We start from the raw sequence: 8165 nt of genomic DNA, 5'->3' as shown, positions 1-8165 counted from the left end.
TAAAACATCATCAGATTTTCCCACAAGTCCTAAAAGTAGAGAAAGAGAACAAATGAGACAAATTAAATAAATATTATACTTGGTCATTTATTTATTGAGGAAAATGATATTACATATCTGTGAGTGGCAAAAGTATGTGAACCTCTATGATTAGCAGTTAATTTGAAGATGAAATTAGAGTCAGGTGATTTCAGTCAATGGGATGACAATCAGGTGTGAGTTTTATTTAAAGAACAGTGATGTATCAAAGTCTGATCTTCACAACACATGTTTGCGGAACTGTATCATGGCATGAACAAAAGAGATTACTGAGGACCTCAGAGGTGTTAATGCTCATCATGCTGTAAAAGGTTACAAAACCATCTCTAAAGAGTTTGGACTCCACCAATCCACAATCAGACAGATTGTGTGCAAATGGTCAAAATTCAAGACCAATGTTAACCTCCCCAGGAGTAGTCAACCAACAAAGATCACTCGAAGAGCAAGACATGTAATAGTCAGTGAGGTCACAAAGGAGCCCAGGGTAACCTCTAAGCAACTAAAGGCCTCTCTCACAGTGGTTAATGTTAACGTTCATGAGTCCACCATCAGGAGAACACTGAACAACAATGGTGAGCATGGCAGGGTTGCAAGAAGAAAGCCACTGCTCTTCAAAAAGAACATTGCTGCCTGTCTGCATTTGCTAAAGCTCACATGAACAAACAAGAAGACTATTGGAAAAATGTTTTGTGGACAGATGAGACCAAAATAGAACTTTTTGGTTTAGAAGCATTATGTTTGGAGAAAGGAAAATACTGCATTCCAGCATAAGAACCTTATCCTATCTGTGAAACATGGTGGTGGTAGTATCATGGTTTGGGCCTGTTTTGCTGCATCAGGGCCAGGACAGCTTGCCATCATTGATGGAACAATGAATTCTGAAGTATACCAGTGAATTCTAAAGGAAAATGTCATGTCTGTTCATGCACTGAATCTCAAGAGAAAGTGGGTCAGGCAGCAGGACAACAGCCCTAAGCTCACAAGTCGTTCTACCAAAGAATGGTTAAAAAAGAATAAAGTTAATGTTTTGTAATGGCCAAGTCAAAGACCTGATCTTAATCCAATAGAAATGTTTTGGAAGGACCTGAAGCAAGCAGGAAACCTACCAACATCCCAGAGTTGAAGTCATTCTGTACTGAGGAATGGGCTAAAATTCCTCCAAGCTGATGTGTGCAGGACTGATCAACCGTTACCAGAAACGTTTAGTTGCAGTAACAAGGGAGTCACATCAGATACTGAAAGTAAAGGTTCACATATTTTTGCCACTCACAGATATGTAATATTGGATCATTTTCTCCAAGGCAAGCAACCAGCTGAAAGCCGTAAGTAATTATACCCCCTATCTGTGCAAATTATTATCAGCTGGGTTAGTCAATTGATGGTTTGTAAAAAGGCTTTCCTTTACCAAGGTGTCACACAAGAAACATCTCATGATGGGTAAAAGCAAAGAGCTCCCCCAAGACCTTCGCAACCTTATTTTTGCTAAATATATTGATGGAATCTGATACAGATGTATTTCAAAACTTCCAGTATGCACCACTGGGGCCATTATCCACAAGTGGAAGCAACATCACTTCGTCATCAACCAGCCACACACAGGAGCTCCTCGCAAGATTTCTGACCAGAGAGTCAGCAGAATAGTCAGAAGAGTAGCCCAAGAGCCAAGGACCACTTGGAAAGAGCTCCAGAAGCACTTGGAGGCAGCAGGTGCCATCGACACAGAGAAAACAACAGGCAATGCACTCAATAATAATTTGTATATAGTACATAGTTAATATTAGGAATATTATTTCAAGTGTAATTTTACTTGGTTAACTGAGCTCTTTTATAGGTTTTACATGGAATGGAATTAGGCAGCATTTAAATGACAGCATTTACATTGAACTCTGATTAATAGATTAATTATTAACAATCATGTGTATTCAATACTGAACTGCATCCCTGCAACAGATATAATTTCCAAGCATCTTCATGTAAAGCCTGGTGCCATTTTTGATTGTAGTGTAAACAGTATGTCATTTTATATTTTATGACAGCCTTATAGCTGCAAATGTACAATAGTTCTTCTGGACTCTGTCTAAATGTGTTTCTGTCTAAATGTGTGGATCAGAATTTGTTGATGGGGCAGTTACTGTGACCTTTGCAAAGATCACTCATTCTTTCAAAGGCCAATGTTTGCAGTCATGTTAATCATGGCATGAATTGTCTGTGACAGATCGCATCATGGTTCATTGTGCAAACTGCAAGCTGCAACTAGCAGGAGATGCTCATTTGAACCCCAGGCTTCTGCCATCTTGGTTAACACTCATAGGCTAAATGTGCTGAGATGTAGTAGTTCACACTCTTATACTTAGTGAGCTTGCTTACATGAAAGGTAAATTAATATGAAACCAGAATGACCTAGATTACTTCTACTTTTTAATGACATACTTTACTACTAATGTTATCGTGGATTTTGATGATACAATTATTATAGATATTAGAGAGATGCAGTTCTACAGGACAGATGTAATCACAGTCTTTAACAACATGTGAGTTTTACTCACTCACACACTTTCAGTAACCGCTTTAACCGCAATGGTAAGTAATCTGTCAAAGCAGGTTCATATACAGTGTTGTGAAAAAGTATTTGCCCATACTGATTTCTTCTGTTTTTGTGTATATCTCATACAAATTTTTTTCAGAAATGAAAACAAAATCTAAGATAAAACAAAGGCAACCTGAATAAACACAAAATACATTGTTCAAATGATAATGTTATTTATTAAAAGAAAAAAGTTATCCAATACCAACTGGGCCTGTAATAGAACAGGAATAGATGTAATGTAATAGAATAGAAATAGAACTTTTACAACAACATGAAGTTGGTTAAAAGGTCTTACCCAGTAATACACTATGCCAACTAAATTGAAAGAAATTCCAGAAATGATGAGGAAGTCTTGGAAGGGTTAAAAGCTATTTCAAAGGGTCTGGGACTCCAAAGGACCATTTTCTCCAAATGGAAAATACTTGGCACAGTAGTGAACCTTCCCAGAAGTGGCTGACCTTCCAAAATTCCTCCAAGAGTACAGAAACTACTCATCCAGGAAAAGAGACACAAAAGATCCAAGGACAACATCAAAGGAATTACAGGCCACTCTTGCATTAATAAAGGTCACTGTTCATGACTCACTTATTAGAAAGAGACTGGGCAAAAATGGCATCCATGGAAGAGTGGTGAGATGAAAACCACTGCCAACCCAGAAGGACATTAAGGCTCATTTGAATTTTGCCAAAACACACTTTGGTGATGCTCAAACCTTTTGGAAGAATGTTTTGTGGATTGATGAGTCAAAAGCGGAACTGTTTGGAATACAGGGGTCCCGTTACATCTGGTGTAAATCAAACACAGAATTCCACAAAAATAACATCATACCATGGTGATGGATGTGTGTTGGTGTGGGGATGCTTTGCTGCTTCAGGGCCTGGGCAATTTGCAATAATTGAGGGAAACATGAATTCTGATCTCTATCAGAATATCCTAAAGGAAAATGTCTGGTCTTCAGTCTGTAAGTTGAAACTCAAGTGCATCTGGATTATGCAGCAAGACAATGATCCAAAGAGTAACTTGAACCTGACTTGAACCAGTTGAGATGCTGTGGCAGGACCTTAAATGGGCAGTTCATGCTTGAAAACCCTCCAGTGTGCCTGAACTAAAGCAGTTCTGCAAAGAAGACTGGGCCAAAATTCCACCACGGTGTTATGAAAGACTGATCTGCAGTTATCGGAAGTGTTTGGTTGCAGTTATTGCAGCTAAAGGTGGCACAACCAGATTTTAGGTTTAAGGGCACAATTAGTTTTTCACATTGGTGTTGGATAACTTTTTTTGCTTCAAAAAAGAAAACGAAAAAGAAAAAGTGGATTATGTGTTTACTCAGGTTGCCTTTGTTTTATGTTGTATTTTGCTTGAAGATCTAAAACTATTTAGTATGAGATATTCACAAAACCAGATGAAATCAGAAATACTTTTTCACTGCACTGCATAAAGTGTTAACATTTCTGCTTTGTCAAAATTCAGAACACATTTATTTAATAGCATTGTTACCTCAACATGTGAACACTGGGTAAAATGCAATGAGGTTGTACTAGGGTAAGGCATAATTAGCAAAAGTATTTCACTGATGCTACTCACAAGAGGATACAAGTCTCTGAATATGTATATGAGTCAATGACCATTAAATGAAAAAAGAAACAAGCTAATAGACTGCACATATGTGCTGCTGATACACTATTGATCTGTAGCACAGAGATGAGGCCTCACACCCCCAGAGTGACACAATATAGCACAAAGTTCTGATCAAACCCAGTCGATAGTCATCCATTAAAAGCAGATAGACAGTCACACTGTGACCCCTGGCCTTGGCCAGCCACATAAACATGAATTTAACTCCACATCCATGTCATGGCTGAGCCTCATCCATTAGGCCAGTATCAGTTTTCACTAACACATAATATTGATTTTCTAATATTTTTGCCAGGCCATGTACAATGGTCTGAAAACATCAAATCTTCATTGAACTGAGCAGATTGCTGTCAGCAGAGTAATGTGAGCTGGTCCCATGTTGTTGGGGCAGATGGGTCAGCAAGAATGAGATTATAAAGGGCCGAACAACACGCAGCTCTGGGGAGGCAAGAGGTCATTGCTTTTAATTTGACGTGTCCAAATGTTATTAGCCACATGTAATCATTAAACCAACAGAAATATATGTTTCTTTTCTTTCAACACAAATAATAATAATTCACTATATTAAATGGAGAATATCGTATATGCTGAGCTAGAAAAATAAGTTTATATCATTTACCAACCGCCTTATTATGTATAATCAGTTTGTTGACAACCTTGATTAATCATTTCATGCTCTCTAAAGTGTTTTTTTATGTTTTATTTTACATTACTATCTACTTACTAAATTAATTGAGTTGAGAAGTAACAAAGTGCAATTACTTTGTTTTACTTTGGTTTGTAAGTATCTGTACATTAGTTTTGCTTTTGCCTAATACCTTTGACACAGAAATCTCTGCTTTTACGCATTACAAATTCAAACACTTCATCACTTCATATATTTCTATTAACTGTATAAAGGCAGTTAGTATTGTGACAGTATAAAGTAACTTTGTAAATTTTATTTACATACTTCACATTTGCACTTCACTTTATCTAGAGAGAGACAAGTGACAACTGTGCATAAGCACACATCAGTAACAAGTATGCAGATTAGCTAGAGTGTATTTAAGAAAAGTGATTGCAATCATTAAGTACATTTAATGCATAAATTTCATGTGGGTTCAGTATTTAATAAACCTACTGAGGTTCTAATGTCAAAGCATTAAGTCATGTCAGGCTCCCAGTTTGCTCTAAATCAATAGGCCATTTGAAGATCTAATGGGAGGATTAGGTTTACCACAGTACTCATTTGGTTTTAGATTTTAATGAATGGGATGTTGTTTATGTTGTAAATTACTTTCATCAAGATCTTACAAGAAGTCTTTTGCTGAACTCCTCAGCACCATCCTAGAAATATTAATCTTTTCCTTTACCTAAAGCCACTCATAATACAATTAACTATTTGCTAATGATGAATAAAGTGTTTGCCAGTTCGACTTTTATTTTTCCCCAAGATGGTTTCCTCAATAACTGGAACATGTCACACATTTCCTTGATTTTTTTTTTTCAATCAATTTTCTGTCCAGTGAAAAATGCAATTATTTGATTACAGCTTGCTCATGTAATTTTGACAGTGTGAGTGTAGTTTTAAATAACATTTCATTCATGTTTTTTTTTTTTTTGTTAAATATTTAATCATTTATTGGCCACATTAACAACAAACCCTAACACAGCTGCCAATTCCAATACACAAGCCTTCAGTATTTGGATTTCTGCAGCATAAACCACCATTTCTACTTATTTGTTGAAATAAGTGGAATCACTATATATATATATATATATCTTTATATATATATATATATATATATATATATATATATATATATATATATATATATATATAAGGCTGTTGATCCACTGTGGTGCTCTGTACGGTCCTGCACCACTGGGGTTCAGTTTGTATCACCAAAAAAGGAGTCCTTAATCCAAGCCACTCTTAGCTTGAGCTGTTGTCTTTTGGATGATCGATTTTTTTCCACAAATGCTCTCTGACATGTGATCATTACAGGAATAACACCCAAAAGTGTGTGAACATTGTTCTTAACCATGACTAAAAGTCACAGGACCTGCACTACTACTTTCACTGCCATCATTGTGTAATCTGTTTTAAAATGAATAACTGAAAAAGAAGATGTAAGTTTAAGATGTTTGCTAAGAAATTATCTACACTCCTAAATGTGTAAAAGAGTGATGTGGTGTTTTCTAAAGAACTCCTTAATTGTTGGATCTTTAACAATATTTTTTGGCAAAACAAAGAACTACAAATATCACTTTTTAGTTCTCCATGAAGTTTGACATTATATGGAAGGATCTTTGTGGTGGAAATTATTTAGTTAATTGTGGAAATTGTGAAAGGGTTTTAGGTAATCAAAAGCAATTCTTTAAGTAACTAAAAGTTGTTTTACTATGACGTGTTTTCTGGCTCATTTATTTTTTAGAGCGTATTTGTGTAATGAAAGTAATTTGCCGAAAATGTATTTTTAAAGATATTTATTCCCAAAAAAACATGTTCCTATGTGAAGTACATGCACATTTTAAGTTTTAAGCCCTAGAGCGTGGCTTGATATTCATTGTCATCTGTTTCCTCAATAAAGCATTATGCATTAAAGTTAATGAATGTAATCTGTATACATAAGATTATCATCATTCAGTTTTAGTCAATTAATCTTGTTCAGTTTGGTGAAAAAAATCTCAGTATAGAAGCTCCTCAATTAATGGTAGAAATTTCATAGGAATAAACAGTTTATAAGTGCTGCTGCTTATAACACTCTGTCATTATTGTCAGACATCTGGATGTAAAAACCAATAAGCATGAAATGATGAAAATACTCTACCTGCTTTGGTGGATCCTTATAGTATTGTTTGTATATGATCTGTATTTTATAACTTTTGTAACAGAAATTTTGACTATTTTGAACCAGAAGGAATGTTATATTTTTGTATACATTTTTTTAAAAAGGTTAAGGTTAGGGTTGGAGTGGGTTTAGCATTCATGCCTTTTCTTATATCTTCATTTGGATGAAATCAAACAAAACCCAAGAACATCGCCCTTGGCTTTGTAAACATTTTTCTCATGTTCAGTGAACATATGATATTGTAATTTATCATATTCCTGAATAAACGTGCTTGTACTTGGCTTAATGATGGATAAACTATGGATTTATTTTAGATTTTACCTGAAAATATGCCATAGTTAGTCCATTACTTCAACAACAGCATGCATAAAAAGTGTCATTCTCATTTTACATCAAGAGGAAATGTGTTCTGTGGCACAGTTTCAGTCAGAACAGAGCAGTTTCAGGCTTAAATCTCTAACTATAAAGGCATTTGTGGTAACTTTACTGAATCCAAAAGGGTGTGTGTGTGTGTGTACACTTTGTAGACATGCATGGTAGTAAGTCAGTATCTTGTGTGCCCACAAGTCATTGATATTTCTAAATGAGTGCATATGGTATCCTGGCATTAGGAGCCTTTGATCAGCTGAAGGCTTTAATGGATTTCCCTTCACTTCATATATGGCTCCATATCGCAGAGTGGCTCATCAACTAGAAGGTCATTTATACCTTGAGGTTCTAGAACAAAGAGCAGAGCGGCATTGGATGGCTCATACACCACCAAGAGTCATCACAAGCAGAGCCAGGAAGTCTGGCAGCTACAGCCAACACCCTACCTCTCCCACCCCTACCCCCAACACACACACACACACACACACACACACACACTGTGTTAGAGGATCACACTACAGGCTAAAAAAAATCCCAATATTCCTTTATATTATTCCATGTTCATATAATGCCATACATATAAACAAATTCACATACTCCACTTTAGCCCCCCGCTTAATAACTTCCCATTAGATAGCTTACAGTGTGATTTGCTGCAGATGACAAAGCTGTCCATGCAGATGATGCACTTTTGGCTG

Source organism: Ictalurus furcatus, chromosome 7, assembly GCF_023375685.1.
Source record: "Ictalurus furcatus strain D&B chromosome 7, Billie_1.0, whole genome shotgun sequence".
NCBI classification, from domain to species: Eukaryota; Metazoa; Chordata; class Actinopteri; order Siluriformes; family Ictaluridae; genus Ictalurus; species Ictalurus furcatus.
This window is presented reverse-complemented; position numbering follows the sequence as displayed.